Below are 22,566 nucleotides of genomic sequence, written 5' to 3'. Positions count from 1 at the left end.
TTTCTGTGTACTGTGAGTCTGAAAGAGAGCCTCAGGTAGGCAATGGGGTGTGGCCATGCTGTTCGTAGCTCTCTAGTGAATCTCCCCAAGTACTACTCATCACTGTTTGTATTCTAGACTTTGGTTTCTTGTGGTTTTACCCCAGGATCATGGCATCTGCTTTCCCTCTTCCAGAAGCTGGTCTACTCTCTTATTCTCAATGTTGTTAATGAATTTCTTTTCTGTTAAGCATCTTTACTGATATTACTGATGGTATGTTGGGAGGGAAGAGAATTAAGCATTCATCTTGAACCAGAAACCAATTATGTATACTCTGGTCATGCAAGTCTTATAAATTTTTATATAGTCAAGTCCATTAACTTTTCAAATTATCTATCTATCTATCTATCTATCTATCTATCTATCTACCTACCTACCTACCTACCTACCTACCTACCTACCTACCTACGTGTGTATACACACACATACACACACACACACACACGTATATAATCAACTCAACTTAGGTTAGTTCTCAAAACAGTAAAAAATTAGAAGGCTCTTGGGAGGATGCTGCTTCTAGAAGGAACAAGAATTTAAGGATTACATATACATTATTAAAAGCAGACTTGAGAGTTAAAACCACAGTTTTCTATACAACCCATGTTACCCAAACAGCTCCTGAGGGCAACAATGTATTACAGGATAACAATAGGGGGTCAAAGGATAACCCTGAAGATTGAATAATGGTGTTTAAAAAACAAACACGCTTTTAGTTTTGGATTTACATAATCAATGATTAAAATAAAGTTTTGGCATCTAAAGGGACATATTTTAATTTACTGGGTGATCAGATGTATGGGATATATTAGACACACAATTTATTGTTATGGAGTCAGATTTCATCAACATTTGTTGAATTCCTACAGTGTGCTAAGATTTGTTCTAAGTGCTTTTACACATGGCTATTTAATTTTTACAAGTTATTTATATATTTATAATACATTAAATCTTATCTTGTAGAATGTAGCTAGATTAAGTCTTCATGGTATGTATTTAGCCAATAAAGGAAGTGCTTTGCCATCAAATCCAGCATCATTGAGATTCTACTTTGACATCTTTGATACAGGTAGCAATCAGGGCAGCTGTTACACCTCTTTAGCAATGAAGAAATTGGGTGTTGGTGAGGCTGAGGAATTAGTACACGGTCACACAGCTAAAATGTAATAGAACCAGTTCTGAAACCTGGACTTCTGACTCTGTCTAGAGTTTCTAAGTGCACTAGTGCACTAAGATTCTAATTTTCAGGCCCTCTGACTTCTTGTGATTTGAGATTGTTCATTCTTAGATGTCAGTTGGCTTTGGGGTGGCAGCCAGTATTCGAGTGGGCAATGCTCTGGGGGCAGGGAATATTGAACATGCTCGGCACTCCTGTGTCATCGTTATCCTGTGTGCAGGTGAGTAAAGCAGTTCTTCTGTCTGGCATCCATATTGAGTTTCATCTGGTAAGTTAAAATATACATATCAGAATTTCTCTAGGAATTGACTTATATATGTAAACTATTCTTTATGCCCTTTTCAGTTTACTTAGTTAAATAGAGCTTCTAATTATGAAATTCTATTATTGCATATCAACTACATAATGTTATGCTAGGTACTACTGAAATCATTTCAAAGGCAATTGTTATCATATGCAAACTTAGTTTTTGAACAAAGTCTATGTGACCAGTTCTTCATGTTCCTGGACTACTGCTTTCCCTGGGAGTTTTAATGTTCTGGAATCTGAGCAATTAGAGCTTCTGATTACATTGACTTCTTATTCAGCATCTTTTCTATGAGTCTCCCTTAGGGAAAAAAAAAAAAGAATTGTCTCATTTTAGTTGCTTTTTTTCATAGACAACAAGAAGTAACACTATTTAAATAATTACATTTTTTAAATCTTCAAGACAAATATCTCATGAGAAATCAGTACTGGTATTTATCACACTCTGGAGATTTTTCATTTCCTGTTGCTTCTTCTACATTGTCCAGGTGTTTGCTCACTTGTAGTGGGTGTCTTAGTTGCAGCTTTGAAGGATACAATTGCTCATGTATTTACCAGTGACAAGTATGTACCATCTTCTAGAAAACTGTTCATAGTTTTATACTTTCTTTTTCCACTGTACTTTTCTGATTCAGAGAAATGAGTAGTATTTTACTTCACAGGAAAATCTGTAATTCAGCCAAGAATAAGAACCACAGTACTAAATTGGAATGAATTTTAATGAAGGAAGCTCATGGAGATCATCCCTATTCCTCCAATACCCAGGTTATTTATCAGACCTGAGTTGGGTATCTCCGGTGTTCAATGCTGGTTTTGCTCAGAAATACACAGAAAAAGCACATGGAATATTCTCACCTGCAGAAAGGCACCTCCCAGTTCAGGGCACACTGACAGCATGCATGCCTAAATCAAATGGGCAGAATTTGCATAAATTCTGCAAAAATCACTGATCCAATCTTAGATTGAATTTTATTGCATTTTTTTTTTGTAATTATGTGTTTGGATGATTATTTAGATATAATAAAGTGTCTCTTGAATAAATCAAATCCTCTTTAGGAAAAAGGTTCAATAATTTACACTTGTTAACTCAGGTTACTCTTAAGAAGAAATTCAGTTTTATTATTCAAGTGTACTCTACTAGTTTCATCTGACCTCGCTGGTTCTAGACCAATGTTTAAACATATTCCTGTAAAATCTTAGAACCAAAAAGATGGTCATATGGAATAATAGGGACTAGATTTACCCTCTTGCTTTAAAAAAAACCCCAAAAAACAAAAAACAAAAAAACTGGACAAAATCTGTATTTTTAAAAATGGTTTTCAGACCTTGGACATTAGGCATGACAGAATGTAATCCATAAAGGGAAACAATGATTGCCCCAGTTTACCAGGAGGGAGTTACCAGGCCACAGCAAAGATGGGGGCTCTGGAAAAGTCCCTTTTCTCCCCAGGTTGAGGAAGCGGAGTTAGGAGTTTGGAGAGGCAGTGTGGCTAGAGTTCACAAGACAGTACCAGAGGGGAGAGAGTTTTGGAGATCTGCAGAGGGTCTCCCTCAAGTGTTCAGCTGCCTGCTGAGCCACACATGTGTATGAAGATACTACTTGAGGCTGGTGCATGGGGGTGTGGGGAACACCTGAAAGGAGCAGGCAGAACAATCCCTGAAGCTCAGGAACAGCTGGGAAAAGTTTGTGTTCTCGCCAGCTGGGATGAACAAAACCTCATAATGTATGGGACAACTGGTAGGGTTCTCAGGAGGATTTTCCCTCAGTAGTGGAGGAAATTATCCCTAGAATGAAGGCTGCTCTGTGCCCACTTGACAAAGCTTAGAAGCAAACCTTGAAAAGATCAGACTGCTTCCAAGAAACTTAACTGCATCGCAGCTTAAGATCACTTAAAATAATAGAAGAACATGCAGTACCCAACAAAGTAAAATTCAAAATATCTGAATCCAGTTAAAAATGACCAAGTATACAAAGAAGCAAGAAAATAAAATCCATGAGGGGGAACATCAATCAAGTAAAACTGACTCACAAATAAACATGATAGAATTAGTACACAGGGAAATTAAAAGGTTTTATAACTATGTTTTATATTTTTTAAAAGGTAGAGGGAAATATGAGTATGTTAAGACATCAAAGGTTACAAAATACAACACAAATTGAACTTACCGAACTGAAATAAAAAGTTCTGAGATGAAAATACACTGGATGAGATTAACAGCAGATTAGACACAGTAGAATAAATTATTAGTGAACTTGGAGATCTAGTAGTAGTACATATCCTAAATGAAATGCAGAGAGAAAAGGACTGGAAAAATATTAATGGAGAATCAGTGAACCATAATTGGCCAAAAAAAGCATATAATTAGATTTCTCAAAGTAGAGGAGAGAAAATAGGGGGCAGAAAAAATACTTGAAGAAATAATGGCAAAAACTTTCCAAATTTGAAAAAATCTTAGAATTCAAGGGACCTTAAAGGCTATTTTATATAATCACCCATCTTACACTGGAATTCCTCCAAAACATTTTTGACAGGTTGTCTAACTTATACTTTCATAACCTCAGTGATGAGGAACTTGCTACCTTCCAAAGCAGCTTTGATTCTTAGGACACCTTCCTTATTTTAATCTAAGATACACCCTTCTCCACCCATAATTCACCCACTTATTCTCATTCTTATGCTTGTGAGGGTCTAAATCCATTTCTCAGTTACAGCCCTACAAATGTTTGAAGATGACTCTCATCCTTTGCAAGGTCTCTCCATGATAAACATCTGTAATTCCTTCGGCCATCTCATAGAACGTGATTTTCAGTCTCCATCATCTTGAATTCATACAAAACTGAAGGCAGTGCTTTTAGCTAGCACCATTTAGAACAAAACCATTTCCATTCTATCTCTTTCTACTTGATAGACTTCTAGTGAAGTGTTAAAGTTCTTGGTGGCTACACCACACTAAATCAGTTAAGCTGAATGTCAATATACCACTGATCAGCTCCGACATCCCCACCCTTCCTTCATGTGGTTATCTTTCTGAGCCCAAGTGTAGAATCCTACATTTGTACCCATTAATCTTTATTTTCTTATTTTGGAACTCATCTTGACCTTTTTGGTGCCTAATTTTGTCAGTGGTAGTATTTTCCATCCTTTCCAGCTTCTGGCATCTGTACATGTAATATATGCTTTTACATCTTCATTTCTTCCTCTTTTTTTTTTTTTAGTTTAATATATTTATTCTTTTAGTTAAACAACCTCTACACACAAAATAGATGGTTTAAGATTTTTGAATGGAATTTTGGTCTCAAGAGGTTTTGAGTCTGCTACATGTTTTCTGGAAATAATTTTACTGAGCCTTTTAAGACCCTTGAATAAAATAGGGAAATTGGTTCAAGGAAACACATAGCCATTAGATTTTGGAACCAAACTACCTATTCTGACATCTTCATTATAGTCTTCTCTACCCCCAAAATCCTACCAGCATCCTGAGTGAACTCTGCATCCATATGGGTGACCCATCCATTGCCCCAGCCCCTCACTCCAATGCCCTAGTCCTCACCCCAGTAATCTTTTCTGCCTTACCTAAGGCACACTCTCCCATGGGCTTTATCATCTCTAGTCTTTCTGTTGGCTACAACTCCAATGCTTTCGACATGCTTTTACAGCTCTGTCTACCTAAAAGGATTCCTCAACCACTTGAGCTCTCCAGTCTGTTGACACCTCTGGCCTTGCTCTCTTTCTCAAGTCATCATGACATTCAGCTTTTATTTTTTTCCCTTATATAATTTAGATGCCATGACCCATCATTTTAGTAATGCTCTTGCCAGTAACCTAAATTCCTTTGACCCACCTATATGGCAAAACTCCACCCTGAAGAAACCCAGTTGCACATTGTTTATGCCAATAGTTGATCACTTTTGGAACAGTCACAAAAGAGAACATATTGGTTCCTTTAGAAACGTATGACCACCAACTACAATTTGACCTTCATCATTGCCTATTTTACCTTTATTTAGTCATCTCAATCTTCACTGCAATCCATATTATACCTTCTCCACTCTCCTCAAACCACTGACCCCTCTCTATCATCCTCAGCCATCAGTTGAAGCAAATGACATTTCTTCCTCCTTGAGTTTATCTTGTTTGATGTTTTTTGAGTTTTGTGGATGTGTAGATTCACGTCTTAATTAAATTGGAGGAGTTTTCAGCCATTCTTTTAGATATGTTTTCTATCCCTTTCTCTTTTATCACATGGGATTCCCATTATGTCTGTGTTGGTATACTTAATGGTGTTCCAACAGGTCTCTGCATCTCTGTTCATTTTTAATTTCTGTTCCTCAGATGGAATAATTTCAGTCCTGTCTTCAAGATCACTGATTCTGCTTTCTGCCAGCTCAAATCTATTGTTGAGGCCTTCTAGTGAATTTTTTCATTTCAGTTCTTGGACTTTTCTACTCCACAGCTTTCATTTGTGTTTTTCTAAAAAGTAATTTCTATCTCTTTATTGATAGTATCTATTTGGCGAGACATTATTCTCGTATTTTCCCTTAGTTCTTTAGACATGGTTTTCTGGAACTCTTTGAACAAATTTGAAATAGATGATTTAAAGTCTTTTTTAGTGAGTCCAAAGTATTGGCTTTCTCAGGGACTATTTTTATTTATTGCTTTTCCCCAATGTATGGACCAGACTTTCTTGTTTCTTTACATGACTCATAATTTTTTTTGTTGAAAACAGAACATTTTTTTATATTGTGGCAATTCTAGAAATCATACTCTCTTCCTCCCCAGGGTTTTTGGTTGCTGATGCTTGTTGTTGTTTATTTGCTTAATGATTTTTATGAACTAATTTGGTAAAGTCTGTATTCTTTGTTGAATGTGGTCACTGAAGTCTCTGTTGCATTAGCTTAGTGTTCAGCTAATTATTGGATAGAGGTTTTCTTACCTGCTTGCATTCCAAACATCTCTTAGTCTTTGCTAAGTGGCCGTCTGTACGTGTGTTAAAGCACACCTTCAACACTCAGGCAGGTGGTTTACAACTCAGCCTTAATCTTAATCTCCTGCTTGTGCAGAGCTTCAAGTTCAGCCAGAGGTGAGAGCTTAGGCTTTCTTGATCTTTCTTGAGCATGTGCACAGTCTATGCTTGCACTGGCCTTCTAGATTCCCAGGAATATGTCAGAGCATTCAAAGCCCCTTTAGATATATAATTCTCCAAACTTTCCTACCAAGTTCGTTTGCCTCAACTATTATTTATTGCCTCAAGAAGCAGCAACTAAAACATTTTTTCTGTAAATATTTTCAACAAACATCTTCCATAGATCAAATTTAGCCTGGTCACAAATCTACTGTTGAGGCCTTCAAGTGAATTTTTCATTTCAGTTTTTGGACTTTTCAACTTTGCAGCTTTCATTTGTCTTTCATACTGTGTTTCATACATTTCATTTGTATTTCATACATTTGTATTTCATACCCGATAAGTTCGACTCAGGTGAAATAAACACAGTGGGGTCTTCTAAGGAGCCACATTACAAGTCATGCCGTAAAAATAATAACTTCTTTATGAATGAAGCTTTGAAAGAATTCAACCCATTCTTCTTCCTTTAGTATTAGAAATACAGGCTATATTATTTTTCAAGTTTACAACTGAGCTGGGAGCAGGAGATGATACTAGGGTGAGTTAAAAACACCACAAATCTGTTATTACCAAGATTCAACCACATTTCTTGAATTAGTGCTTACCAGGTCAATGCAAGCCTTTGGTTAATTTCCAGAGTTCTGAAAAAAAGTACTGTCTATTTGTCAGTTACTGACAATCTCTCCTTTTCTTTTGAATGGGTCATACTTTCCTCATTCTCTGTATGTTTTGTAATTTTTGGTTGAGAAGTGGACATTTTGAAAATTGTATGGTGATAACTCTGGAAATCAGATTCTCCTCTTTCCACAGGTATTTCTGTTCTTGCTTGTTGTCATTGCTGCTCTGCAGTAATCCACTTGTTTAGTGACTTTTTCAAACCAGTTTTTACAGACTGTGTTCCTTGTCATGTGTGGTGGTCATTATTTCTACAGTCAACCAATGGCCTGAGAGAGATTCCTTAAAGGCCTCGATCCAATAAGAAAAGAGATTTTAAAAAGGTTCTGTCTCTTTATTCAACAGGAACTGCCTTGGAAGCCACTTCAGCCCAAAAAAGTTGAGACAATGGCCAGGCTCTGTACCAGTATCTAAGTGAATTGCCAGGTAGATCAAAACATATAGCCCTGATTTTTGGAAAACATGATCCTTAGTGCCCAACCTTTCACCAATTAGCCACATCAAGAATTTGCGGAGCCATCTCTACAGCTACCTGGGGAATGGGAAATGGTACTACTATGTGAAACACCAAAATTCACTGATATTTACTAGCCTCTCTCTTCATCAAGTATTCTCCTTGTCCCTGCAAGTTTTCAGTATGAATCCAGAGTTATGAAATAGTGGATTCTGAAGTTATTTTCCACTTCAAGAGTTGTTTTGGTAAAAAGACTGATTCTTAGAGCTTCCTGCCCTGCCATCTTCTATCCTGTAATCCGGAATAGACTTTTCATACTAATGGGCTCTTATTCCTTTGTAGAAATTTTATTTTTTGGAAATCTTTCAGATATTCCTTTTGTCCCTGGATGTGCTTAGGAGCAGGGGAATCTTTTTTCTTTTATTCTGCATGGAACTTTATAGACTTTCAATATAAAGCATTGGATTTTTCTTTAACTCTAGGAAAATTAGATAAATGGTTGAACTTATGTATTAATTTGACATATTTCTTTTCTCCTGTTTTCTCTCTCTGTATTGTGGGACATTTCTTCAACTTTATCTTCCAAGTTGAAATTTAGTTATTGGCCATTTCCTTTCCATTATCCAGTCTTTAAATAGAATATTTTATTTAAGTGTTCATGTTTTTTATTTCACTTACAATCACTTTTTCCCCAGTTGCTCCTTTTCCCTTAAATGGCTGTAGTTGGTTCATGAATATCTTTAAGAATAGTCACTTTAATTAAATATTTTTCCCATTCTATTCCTTTGATTCTTTCTGTTTCCTTTGTGTCAACTGTTCTGCATGCTCATTTTGGTCTTTTTTTTTTTTTTTCCAGCGATGTTGATTTCTTGCAATGTCTGGTGAACATTGGATTAATGTTTCTATTTTTTATTAAAGACCACAGTTTTGTATGATTAGTAGAGACAGCGCACACATTAGGTAACTTTGCAGTCCTGTAGATCTAATCCAAAGAGGTCAGTTCTCTGGTGAGAGGATTAATTGCAGGCTCTGTCTAAACTGGTGATACGTATTGACCAGTGCACTTTCCCTTAAAGGCAAATTGGAGGGAAGCAAGAAGACTTCCCCTGGGGAGAGCACTCTAGTCTGTTTCATGTATTGCATTCACATTGGATCCATTGTGCAGGTCTCTAGTCACCTCCATCTCTGCTGTGTCTCTCTGCAGAGCCATCATAACTCAGTGTAGGCCCTCTCCAGGTAGATATTCCACCATAATTAGACAGAGTGCAGGAGGTCCACAAAGAGGCAAATGTTTCCTACATGAACACTGAACTTCAACTCCATTTTTGAAGAAGACTCCCATACTCAGAGGAAGATTACCATACACAGGCTAAAAATTACTTTTTTTCTCTTCCCAACCCCCACATTTTTATGCTCATAAACAAAACTTTAGGAATTATCATCTGTAGTGACAGCCTACCCTATGTCTCTTTTAACCTAAATTCTAGCTAATAAAACTTAGTGAGGTTTTATCATGTACTCATTTTGTCAAATAGAAAAGTAGTACTTTGAATTGACTCATCAATTTGTTAGGTTGGTCAGATCAGTACTTAATTAGTATGCCACTTAAATGTGATTTTTGGGTCACTGACTACTTTCTTTTCCTCCACTAGAGATATTATTTCCCTTGTGAGCCAAGTGATGCCTCTTTTTGCTCCCTTTCATCTATTTGATGCACTTGCGGTGAGTATTTGGAGTGATTTTACTCTAATATACATGCCAGAATTTGTTTGTGTTTCTAGCTTTTGATTTAATGACTGTGATTTCATTTTTGAAAACAGAGAGCTCTTGCTTCAAGCAGTCTGAGCCTCTTGCAGGAAAGATGGGTTACTTAAGAGTATAGCATCTCGAGGTGGGAGAGACCTGTGGTATCCAGCCTCCTCTACTTTATGTGGGTCCTGAGTGTCCTGTGTGACGTCCTAGCCAAGTGGTGAAGTGACTTGTGCTGTATCCTCCAAGGCAGACCATGCTACCTTTGAGTTAACTCTGACCACTAAAAAATCCTTCTCTAGTTGATCTTCTGTAGATTTACAGGTATTTCAAGACCCTTCTGCTATACCCTGGAATCATTCCCAGTTTCAGCAATTATCCTTGTGACATGATTTTTAGGTCCATTTACCATCTGACTTCTTTCCCCAAGGAATTTCTTCTATTTGCCAATGTCACTTAGAAGATGTGATACCCACGATTGAACATGGGCTGTGGTAAGAATAGTGTGAAGGAAAACAAGATGATTATCACCACTCTGGCTCTGGGCAATTTTGAAATCCATGATTATATTAATATTTTCCAGCGATGATATCAGACCAGTGTCTGCTGAGATTTCCATCAATGAAATCTCTAGTATTTTTTAACATATGCTTTTACAAAATATTTTTAAATGTTCAGACATTTAAATGTTACCTGATGGGTTTCTGATGAAAGCTGCTATAGTTTGTTGTCATTATTGTTGTTGTTAATATAACTTTAGAAGCAAAACGTTTTCCTTTATGTCTTACATAATGTGCAAGGCTTGTTTTGAGCTAGAACTATTTGACCATATCCAAACATGTGAAATATTAATGTAGTATTTTGAACTTGATATGATTACTAAATGACTTGACACATTGGTTTTGCTTTTCCTCTCTTTAGGGCACCTGTGGTGGAGTCCTGAGAGGTACAGGAAAACAAAAGATTGGTGCTGCCTTGAATGTCATTGGTTATTATGTTTTTGGTTTTCCCATTGGAATGTCTCTGATGTTCACTGCTAAACTTGGGATAATGGGTATGTCTTTGATTCCTCAATGACCCACCTCAAATCTCACTTGTCATATTAAGATAAACTACTTGAGATATAAAGTAATTGACTGGAGTGGCCTCGATGAAATTATTTTCTCCCCAAGTAGTTATTCAGTGCCTCCTCTGTTCAAAAACATTGGAAATGCAGTCTAGAACAAAAGAAATATGATCCCTGCCCACAGAATGAGACCAAGATTAAGTAATTAATCACACAATCATTCCATTTGGGTTAAGTGCTGCAAATGAAAAGAACTGGGAGCTCTGAGCACCTATAATGGGTTGGAGGGAACATCTAAACCTGTCTAGCTTGCCAGAACAGCTCCCTAAGGTCAAAATGCTCAGACCTGAAACATGACTAGAATTACCTAGATGAAGTGAATACCATTTGTTGAAAAAACTATTCTTTTCTTGTTGATTGGTCTTGACATACTCGTTGAAAATTATTTGGCCTTAGATGTTTGGGTTTATTCTGGACTCTCTATTCTTCTCCACTGGTCTATATGTCTGGCTTATGCCAGTACCACGCTGTTTTTGACTACTTTGTTCTTGTATTTCAACTTTGTTTTGGTTATTTTGGAGCCCCTTTGAATATTATGTGAATTTGAAGGTCAGCTTTTCCATTTTTGAAAAAAAGACTATTGGAAATTTTATCAGGATTACATTGAATCTGTAGATTGCTTTGGGAGAATGTTGAAATCTTAAAAATACTAAGTCTCATAATCCATGACCATAGGATGTTTCTCCATTGATATAGGTCTTTAATTTCTTTAAGTAATCTTTTATAGTTTTCAAGGTACAGGTCTCTCACTTTCTTGGTTAAAGTTATTCCTAGATATTTTATTCTTTTGGATGCTATTGTACATAGAATTATTTTCTCAATTTTCTTTTTCAGATTCTTCATTGCTGATATATTAAAACACAACTGTTTTTTTGTGTGTTGATCTTATAGATTTAATAAACTCGTTTATTAGCTCTAGTATTTTTATGCGTGTGGATTCTTTAGGATTTTCTATATACAGAATCATGTCATATGCACATAGTTTTGCTCCTTCCTTTTCAATTCTAATACCTTTAATTCTTTTTCTTACCTTATTGTTCTGGCAAAAACTTCTACAGTAGAATTTTAACATTTTTTTCCTATATTCTCCTCCAGTACTTTTTTTAATTTAGAAAAATAACATAAAGCTAAATTTTATAGGAATTGAGATAATATTCATGAAGTGCTTTTGTCAGAAGTATACTAACTTTTTATATTCATTATGCAATTTAAATTTATGATAACTACACAAGAGATGATCTCACATTGACTCCATTTATAAATGAAGAGGCTAAAACATTAAGGAGTTTACTGATTTATCCCATAGACAGTAAGTGATGAACCGGATTCGAACCCAGACAGTTTGCCTACAGGGCTGTACTTGTTACTGTTAGGGATATTGTCTCTGTCTTCGAATTTCATAAGTTTTTCATTCAGTCAGCAAACATTCATTGAGTGCCTATTTACGTCAGGCCCTGTGCTATATTAGAACCTGGGAAATATAAAGATAAATCAGCAAGACCCTTGTCTTTTGTGAGTTCATACTCCATGCTCTTAATTTTTATTCCTCCCTTGTTCTTTGGCATTTTTTCTACTTCATGTTCTTAGTCCTTGAAAGTCTCAGGGCTTCAAACTTCAATGCCAGTGGCTCTCAGATCTCTATCTCTGGGCCTGACATCATGTCCAAACTCCTACTCTGTGTATTTTCAGTTGCCACACATATTCCTGGAGTGTCTTGCCAACATCTCTGGCTCCTGGCCTCCTATCTGGTTCACTCAGCCAGACTTAAGAACTCCGACCCAGTCATGCTGCCAAGTCTTACCAGTTCTGTCTCTAGGATATCTTTCATAGCTGTGTGGGATTTATCCTACTTTCACAGGGGAATAGTTGTGAGTTTATAATGGATATGGCATTTATTTTAGCATTTCTTATCTCCCGTAAACTATGCATCTAATTCAAATATTTATTACTCTCATTAAGGTGTGTTACCCTTGAGCACCTGTTTCCTGCAGAGGACGTTAAGGCAGCTTCTATTTTCCAGACACCTCATTCTCTCTTTTGGACACAGAACTGCCAAGTATTTATTACTATCTACCAAGCATTGTCCTAGACACCATGGAAATACTTAATATCAAGAGCCCTGCCCTAATGAGGTGCTGAAGTTTTACAATTCAACTTTACTTTAAAAAAGCAAAAATGTAAAACTTCACCCCTATTAGACTTTAAGCTCTTTCAGAATAATGATATATCAGATTTCTCACCTTGTCCACAAAAGCACCTTTTTCTATTATACATAGTAGGTGCTCAGATTTGTTACATAACACTTAGAATGTTTTAAAGTTATACATTAACAGTATAGAAAATTTTTGAAAATATGTAAAAATACAAAGAAGAAATTAAAATTACCCATAATTTCACTTCTCAGATATAAAAGCTGAGGCACTGAAGTGTATTTTATTCCAGTATGTTAAAATTATTTTTATGCCAGTGTTTTTTCTGTTATTCACAAATGCGGGGTTATGGTGAATATGTAATCCCCTCCCCCATCCCATGCTAAAGAGATGGCTTTTAGAAACTATATAGTATTTCCTTGTATCATTTGTTTAATGCTTTCCTAATAGTGGATGTTTAAATTGCTCCGCTTTGTAAATAACACTGGGATGAGCATCCTAAGTACATGAAATATTAGTGACATTCTTGAATTTTTCCTCAGGATGGGTTCCTAAGAATGGAATCCCTCGATCAAAGGGTATAAACTGTCAGTCCATCTACTTCTCAACCAGAGAGGTTATTCGAGTTTTGTTTAATTGCCAGAAGGCTATGGGAGGCCCATCCTCCCTGTTTCTTTGCCAGTGTGGGGCTCCAGATGTGTAATGAATGAATTAGTGCATAAATTCTCAGTTTATATTTTATATTCCATCTCTTGCCAAAGTAGCTTGCTTTGTAGTGGAATTGATATATGAGTATATATGAGTAAAAAATAAAAAGTACATATTTCATACCCACTTTGATATATAATTGACACTTAAGTGGTTTAAATAGTTTCTCCTCATAAGTAGATAGGCATTTTAATATTTGTAAACGGGCCCCTTTGTATTCTCAATAATCTTTCCCACATGGCAGTTGGAGAGATGGTTTTCAGAGTGGGCTTTTGAAAACATCAGGTCTCACACACATGAATGCACACACCAATCTAAAACCCTTCAGTGGGTTCCCATTAGACTTAGAATCAAACCTGGATCCTTTTAGGGCTTGAATACCTGCCTTACGTATCCTGCTTCCCTGAACTTTTCTGCTCCATTCCACTGCTCATCTGCCCTTCCTACCTGGGTCCTGCAGGTTGGTTTCCTCTGAGCCTGGGCCTGCTCTTCTCTCTGCTTGCAGGGCCTTTCCCAGAGCTGTCACAGCTGGCTCTTCCCCATTCTGGTCTCCCCCTCAGAGAGCCGCCTGACTATCGTACTGACTCTCAGCTGCAGGTCATTATTACAGTGCTCTGCCCAGTGTCTTTCAGGGCGCTTATCAGTCTTAAAATTGTTGCGTTTGTTTATTGTTTGTCTCCTCCGGTAGAATATAAGCTCCATGAGGGCACCGACCTTGTTAGCCTGTCCAATTCTGTGTTTCTAGCACTTAAAACAACACCCAGTGTAATCAAAGCCAGTAAATAGTTGTTAAATCAATATATAAAGCAGTAAACGGTTTGGAGAGAGTTCTTTATCTTACTATTTATTGATCAATTGATTACCATTGACAGATCCACGGTAAGCTTGAGTCTAATCCTGATCTATAATTATCTAAAATTTTAGGGAAGTTAATTCAACTGAAGTTTACTCTGCAGATACCGTAGCTCGGGAAGAGTTTTAATGATGAAGGACTGAACTGAAGAAAATCTAAACCATGATATTCATTTTACATTTATAGGTCTCTGGTCTCGATTGATGATTTGTGTCTTCTTTCAAGGCTTTTTCTATTTGGTGTACATCTGGAGAATAAACTGGTATAGAGTTGCAGAGCAGGTAACAGACAAATGTGGCTCTACTTGATCCCAAAGGATGGTAAAGAACCTTTTATAATCAAAATGATAAGAATGCCACCGGCAACGTGACTCACTTTGAATCATGAAATGCATCTAATGTGGGAGGTGGGAGCAAAAGAAAATCATATTTCGGCACACTTTCCTCTTAATATGACCTCATTTAATATCTACTAACTGTTGTTCAACCAAAAAAAAAGGGGGGGGGAGAATTATCTTAGAAAATATTTTGTTGTAATACTTAGAAAAATAGTAGTTTGTTTCCTATTTTTACTGATTCGTTGTCTGTCTGTTTTTAGGCCTCTTTAAAAAAAAATTTTTTTTCGGTCCACGGTTTCATAAAATGCAACCTGTGATCAGTGGAAAGTACCGGGGGACAGCATCATACATATAGGTACAGGATCAGGATCTTGATTAGATGGCCATCTCTGTATTGACTTGTGAGCCCTGTTTATTGTGTCAAGGCTTCAGATGAGGTGTACAGGAGGTTGGCTTAGGGGAGGTATTATTGATAAGGAGACATGCAGGATGGGTTTGGTGCACAGACTGTCACAGTTTAAGTTTTGACCACCCTCGAAGTTTCATACCCCTTTTGATTTTTCTAATCGGGATGTATTATTTCTTTCCTATCTTCGGTCTGATATATTGAGGGAATAAATTGCACAGGTCCTTAAGTTGGACCATAAGCTACCGATTAGATAATAGCACCGTTTATCTTTAGACTTTATTCCTTTTATTGGTGTTAGGAGACACTGAAGAACACAAGTGCAACAAATATGTTAAATTTGCAACTATAGTAACCAGTAGCCTTTTATATTATTGTTGTGAGCTGAGTACTGGGGAGAAGAATAGTGGTTGTCCAGTTATGTTCTACTGGTATTGTCATTTTCAGAACTGAAAAACACAGTGCTAGACATTGTAATCCTTTAGCAGTAGTTTCGGCAGTAGCTTAAATTAAGTTTTAACAAAAGACTACTTCGCCTAAGTTGACTTACATTTCATTTACTTTTGTGACATTTGTTTTTAGGCACAGGTTCAAGCTGGGATGAAAGGAGACCATGCCTACCCCAACAGGTAACAGTGTACTCTTTTTCTGTCTTACAAGATGAAACTTAGTGTAGCCAGACTTGCTTGGTTTATGAGATCCTGCTCTTTTGTTCGATAAAATTTGTCTCCACCCTAACAATTGGGAGATCAACTCTGGGTTTTCCTATGAAAAGTGTTTAATGTAATTTCTCATATACCTCCCAATGATTGATGTTCATCGTTTACAGTTTATTTTGTGTGACTTCGCTTCACTTAGTCCAGTACGTAAATAAATACTGCATTGTTTTCTGCAAACAGATCAAACTATCCTGGAAAAAGAAGTAACAGAGTGGTTTTACCTGAAATCATCAGACCAGAGAAGCAGGCCATCCAACTGATGGTAATGGAAGAAAACAACCAGTATGCTGTGTCCACCATTGGGGTTGTTCTGACAGTGAGACAACTGATATTCTATCGTGAAATAGCTTTAGCTAGTTGCTGTTGCTGCTCTTGAATTTTAATAAGAGTTTTCAATGACTGTGGCTAATATAGAAGAATTATCATCAGTCCACAAACTAGAAATGATAATTCTGTTCCATACAGGCATACCTCATTTTATTGTGCTTCGCCTTATTGCGTGTCACAGGCGTTTTTTGTTTTTGTTTTTGTTTTTGTTTTTTACAAACTGAAGGCAAGACCCTCTGCTAAAAGATTACTACTTGCTTTATTGCAACACTCGCTTTATTGCGGTGATCTGGAACCAGATCCGCAACATCTCTGAGGTATGTCTATATATGAAGCATGGAAAGTGATTGTCATTTGGAAAGTGGTTTCACTCTCAGCTGTGGGCAGAAAGGATATTAGTGGTGTATTCTTAGTTGTTCCAAGAATCTGCACTGTTCTATTGGAGATCAAGAAGGGAGTTAGAAAGAAAAAAACAAAAAGAAAGAAGTTGTAGTTTTAAGTAAACTTTTCTCCCAAATATTAACTTTATGATGGTTTTTAAATCTGTAAATTTGATTTTCCCAGATGTAAGTATTCTTCACTCTTTCTTATATTGAATACCTTTCTTCTTCCAGGAAAGCAGTTTGTCCTCTAAAATTGATTGCTGATCTAGGTTTGTTTGTATTCCTCTGTTAATGTATGTAATCTTGCCTGTTCAAGTCCTTTCTCGGGTATTGCCGTATGTTTTTATAAAATAAACACCTTAACATTTAAAATGTGTACTGATAATATTTGGGGCTATAAAATCTATCTAAATGATAACTTTTTTTTTTTTGCCTCTTAACAAATTTTTGTGGCAACTTTCATATTAATTAAAAAATGAATCTGTGTTCTCTTTTGCTGCTCAGCTCCCAGGAGTCTGGCAGTTATGGCTGTACCCTCCCGACAGGAGATTTTTAGAGCTTTATATAGGGGTTTGACCAGCTCAAATAGAAAAATCCAAAAAAAAAAAAAAAGTTACTAATATCAGGGATTCCCCAACACAAAGCTCACTAGATGGCCTAGAGTGTATGCGGCTCATGGTTCAGAGCCCACCAAGAGACACCGGTGTTCCCATTAGCTTTTCATCTCCTTCTCTGAAATGTGGAAAAGCAGCCTAGGATTATCAAATAGCTGTTAGAAATGAATTATACATTGAAGGAACTAGAAATAAAACTATGAAATAATTTCTATTTCCTATGAAATAAAACATTCAAAAGGGACTTCTTTAAGAAGAAAAAACATGTATCAAAAGCATGAATAAAGAATGGTAATAATTACATTCCTATAACAAGTACCTCAAATGGAAAAGAATTAAGTGCTCCAACCAAAAGATAGAGTGGCTGAATGGATAAGAAAACAAGACCCCTACATATGCTGCCTGCAAGAGACTCATTTCAGATTAAAAGACATACACGACTAAAGGGAAGGGAATGGAAAAAGATATTGCTTTGATGAACCTAGAAGGTATTGCACTGAATGAAATAAGTCAGATAAAGACAAATATTGCACGATTTCTTGTACATGTGGAATCTAAAGAACAAAATAAACAACAACAACAAAAATGGAAATAAGTACATAGATACAGAGAATATTTTTTGAGGGCTACTAGATAGGAGGGGGGTTGGGAGGATGGTGAAAAAGGGCAAAGGGATTAAGAAGTACAAATGGATAGTTACAAAATAGACATGGGGATATAAAGTGTAACATGGAAAATAGTCAACAATGTTGTAATAAATATGTAAGGGGGAAGGTGGGTACTAGATTTAGTGGGGTGATCACTTTGTGAGTTATATAGATCTCTAATCACTATGCTGTACAACTGAAACTAATATATTATTGTATGCCAACTATAATTGAAAAAAAAACTCATTGAATTGTACAATGTAAACATGAGCAACTAATTGTCTATTATATTTCAATAAAGCCAGGGGAAAAAAATCACGGGATAGCACTACACATCTACCAGAATGGTTAAATTTTAAAAACTGACATTATCAAGCATTAGAAAGGCTATGGAGCTACTGGACTGTCATATATTACTGGTGGGGAATATAAATTGATGTAAGTATGTCAGAAAATTATTTGACCACTAAAGTTAAACATGATAAATATTTATTTGCTTTCACCCAGAAATTCTGTAGTAGTGATTGGGTAGGGGCATAATAGGGATGCTGGTAATGTTCTGAGTGGTAGATACATCAGTGGGTTAACTTTGTAATAATTTGTTTATATATATATATAATTTATGCAGTTTTTTATTTCATATCCAGTAAAAATGTAATATTTATTACAAAACAAAATGGTAGCCTATCAGCAAGGTTTAGACATTGGATTTCTCCAGTTGTCAGCAGAGAGAGCTTTCCTAAAAGCAAGGGTGAAATAGACACCCTCAATTCTCTCAACCTCAGAGGGACTAAAATTGTGAGTGTATGCTCAGGGCTTCTATCTTCCTTCTGGCCCTAATTTTGTTTTCTAGAAAGTTGAAAGACTTGTTTATAACTTATGCTCCCCTGCAAGAAGTATGTTGACTGTTTATATATGTTTTCACAGTTTTAAGATCTTTTAATTTCTTTTACCCCATTGTGGAATTAAACTGAGGACCTAGACAACAGAATTAAGTAAAATGTAGCAAGTCTCTCTATAATAATCAATTCTCTTTCGGTACCAACAGGCAAAAATTCAATTCAAGCTTTGGGTCCCTAACATTTGGAAATTTATTAGCTTATGGAACTGTGAAGATGTACTTCACACATGTACTTTTAGCTTCAAGCCTTAACTGGTTACAAATAATCTTATCAAGGCCTCTGACCTCTGCCATTCTTTATATTAGCTTTATTCTCAGCAAGTCATTTCTGAGTGCCAAAAAAATTAGCTACAGGTGGCTCCAGGATTACACCACCCATGTAGCTAGTGATCCCATGGGGAAAAGCATGTCTATTTTATAATAGTACTAACGAAAGTTCCAGGGAGGGCTGAATGGTCAGGCTCGAGTCACCTGCACATTCCTGAATCAACCTCTGTTATAGGAAGATTTAATACTCCTGACTACAGGTGTAGGTCATATCGAAACCCTGAGGTTGTGATGCGGAGGGGTCATGAAGTGGATCACCCACATAAGGAAACTTTCTTTAACAACAAAAAAGGGGTGGGGGTTAGGAAAAATATTGTGGGCAGGCATACAAAAATTACTACATTTCCTGAAAGAAAGAGTTTATGAGCACTCACCCTATAGTCTTATATCCTGCTGTGCTGATTTCCTTGGCCCATAGCTACTTAAATTAATGAGTATATCATATTCAAAAGCCAGGAGAATGTTTCAACGTGGGAGTTTGGTAAAAGGATTCCCAGTCCTCTCTTTGGTTTCATAAGTACATCGCCTTGTTCTGTTTAAAGCATTTGGATATGGTTTTAAAAAATGACTAACAAAATGCCACCAATTTATTTCCACAACTAATAAAATGTTCAAGAGTTGGTAAAAAATCAAACTCTTGGTGACTGTGCCATTAGAATCACAATAGATTCTTTTGAAGAAATCCTCGCATCTTATCCTCAGCAGGAAAAGTACCTCTTTGCTACCGAAAGATTAACTTGCCTTAGATAATACTGATTTCTGTTCTATTTTCACATTGGAATTCTGTTCATAATTTATATTTTTAAAAATTGCAGCATGATCCATACCTCAATTTACCTAGTCTCTCACATGATGTTTATTAGCTCAAGGTTAAAAACAGTGACAAAGATCAGATCAAAAAGACTACTGCATATACTCTTTGTTGAACTTTGAGCTAAATTAAACATTATACAGTTCTAGATATTGACATTAGACCTGCTATGCATGGGCAACCCTCAGTTAGTTATGGAGTTGGTTTAAAGACTTGGTATGTGTTAAAGGCTACAGCTTTTCCCTGTCATGTAAGAAGACTGCTCACCTGCAATCTCCCCTTTAACCATGGCATCTCCATGTGGACTTTTTTTCCCCAAGAGAATGCAAGAGCGAAGAAGAGGTGAGGAAGAGTTTTATGATACCAACTTCTTTCCTTTACCAAGAATATCTGAGAATAGCCTCAACTTTTATACACTATTGAGAAAGCCACAAAAGTGGACAATGCCAAGACACTGAGACTAGAGTATTTGAGAGGTTACCATTCATTATTTCAATAAATATTGAGTACCTGCCAGGTTCGATAATAAGCACTGACTTTACAGGGGACATGAAAAAGTCCCTGACTTTAAAAAAACAAAAACAAAAAAACACCTACAGCACCTGGTATTCCTAGGTGGTCTCCCATCCAAGTACTAACCAGGCCCGACTCTGCTTAGCTTCCGAGATCAGATGAGATCAGGCACTTTCAGGGTGGCAAGACCATAGACAAGTCCCTGACTTTTAAGACATGCCAGTGGGGAAGACAGACATAAATAAACTAAAACAGGGTAAGGGACAGAATAGCAGAACACGCTAGTTTAGACATGGTGGACAGTGAAGGAGGTAACATTTCAGCAGAGATTGAATTATGTGAGAACGTTAGCTGAGCACTTTGGGCATAGAAAATAGCAGAGTGCAAAAGCCCTGAAGTGGGAATATAGTTAGTGTTAGTGCAAGGAAACCACTTCAACTAAGTGAGAGAATAATACAAAATGAGGATGGAGAGGAAGATGGAGGCCAGGATATACAGGGCTTGTAGAATATGGTGTGGGTTTTGGATTTTATTCTAAATGTCATGGTAAGGCATTTTGAGCAGGGAAGTAACATGTTCAAGGTAACTTCTGAAAGGATAACTAACGGCGAGGTGCAGAAAAGGCTGTACAGCAAATTGTTCTAGTCAGGATCCAGCATGGAAAGAGAAAACACTCTAGTTATTTCAGGTAGAGGGAATTTTAAGAGTAATAAATGTCAAAAGGAAGAATAGGGTGATATAGAAGATTAGAAGCTACTAAAAATACCCCTGCTCCTATGCTATTTGGTGATGCTGTCGCCGTCATCCTCTATTTACTAGGGGTGCCACCTTGACCACGGAAGGAACTGCTAGAGTCAGGAATCATCCTGCTTCCACTTCCAATAGAGAAATGGCTGGTAACTGCTGCCCTATTGAATCCAGAAGCAAAAGTTACTTTCCCCCTCCTGCCTTCTAATTTCCTGCTCATGCCTCCTACTGGTAGAGCTTCATTGGAAGCCAGGTGACATGAGAACCTGGGACAAGTAGTTTATACATTCTGGGTCTCTGTAGTACAGAGTACAAGATGGCAAGTGTAAAACTAAGAAGATACAGATAAATAACCTGCATAGGGTCGAGAGTAGAAGCATGGAAACCAGTAGGATACTAGTGCTATATATAGTGCAGGAGAAAACGATTATGGCTTGGACCAGGGTAGAAGAGGTTGGATTCAATCGTTGTGTTTTGTTTGTTTTTTTTTTTTTTTGAAGATAGGGCCAAAGAGAAGAATCAAGGATGATTTCAAGGACTTCGGTCTGAGTAAATGGGATAAAGGATGGTACCATTTATTGAGGCTGGGAACACTGTTGGAGGTGTACTTTGTATTTGTTCAGTGGATGAGGGAGGATACATCAAAAGTTCTATCTAAAGTTAACTTTAAGATGCTTATTATATCTTCAAATATAGATAAATAAGATGTAATTGGACATACCCCCTTGGAGTTCAGAGGAAAGGGTAGGACCAAAGGTAGAATTTAAAGCATTCTCTGACCACTGCCCATGGGATTAAATGAGTGACTGAAAAGAAAAGAGCCCTAGGCACCTGAATACTTAGAGGTCTGAAAGGGAAGAAAAGTCCAGCAGAGGAAAACCCAGAGAACTCTCAGTCAGGGAGGTAAAAAGAAAACCAGAAGAGTGTAGGGTGATGAAAAAAGAAGCAAAGGCAGTATCTCCCGAAGATGGCAATGATCTGTTGTGCTGAGTAGAGTAAAATGAAAACTGAGAACTACCTCAGTGGATTTGGCAACTAGGAAGTAGGAAAATTGGAGCGGAGTGGGTTTCCTCTTTGGAGGAGTTCTACTATAAAGGGAAGCAGAAAATAGGAAGGTAGCTAGCGGGTGACATGCAGCCCAGGAAGAACGTTTTTAAAGGCTGGGCAATGATATCATTCGCACACTGTGGGAAATGATCGCCATGCTAGCATAGTAGGAGATGAAGTCCTGACTTACTGCTCTCAGGGGACTAACCTTAGAGGGGATTCTGGAAATCCGTCCAGGCTGTATAAAGTCAAGGCAGCTAACAGAAGGAGCTAGGGCCGCAGGAGCCGGAGACGCTGAGGCAGCACTGGGTGACAGCAACCACTCTCCACAGACGCAGAGGCCGGGCCAATGACGCCCATGGCATTTGGACATGCCAGGCCTCCGGCCGCTGTCCATTCAGTCACATGATAGCCACGAAATGGAGG

At 37.2% G+C, this 22,566-nt stretch overlaps 1 long non-coding RNA gene and 1 pseudogene across 1 annotated transcript in view; both read right to left on the bottom strand.

The window, feature by feature from the left end:
- The window catches only part of LOC111738857, a 38,046-nt gene extending 15,496 nt beyond the window's left edge, over positions 1-22,550 (bottom strand). The window contains exon 1 of the long non-coding RNA XR_002780003.1: positions 22,349-22,550. This is a non-coding gene — a long non-coding RNA (uncharacterized LOC111738857). The remainder of the gene's footprint in view (positions 1-22,348) is intronic.
- LOC111738908 lies at positions 20,424-20,542 on the bottom strand (annotated as a pseudogene).
- Positions 22,551-22,566: the final 16 nt, after the last annotated feature.

Source organism: Pteropus vampyrus, unplaced genomic scaffold (assembly GCF_000151845.1).
Source record: "Pteropus vampyrus isolate Shadow unplaced genomic scaffold, Pvam_2.0 Scaffold44, whole genome shotgun sequence".
NCBI lineage: Eukaryota > Metazoa > Chordata > Mammalia > Chiroptera > Pteropodidae > Pteropus > Pteropus vampyrus.
The sequence above is the reverse complement of the archived record's forward strand: the minus strand, read 5'-3'. Positions and strand labels throughout refer to the sequence as shown.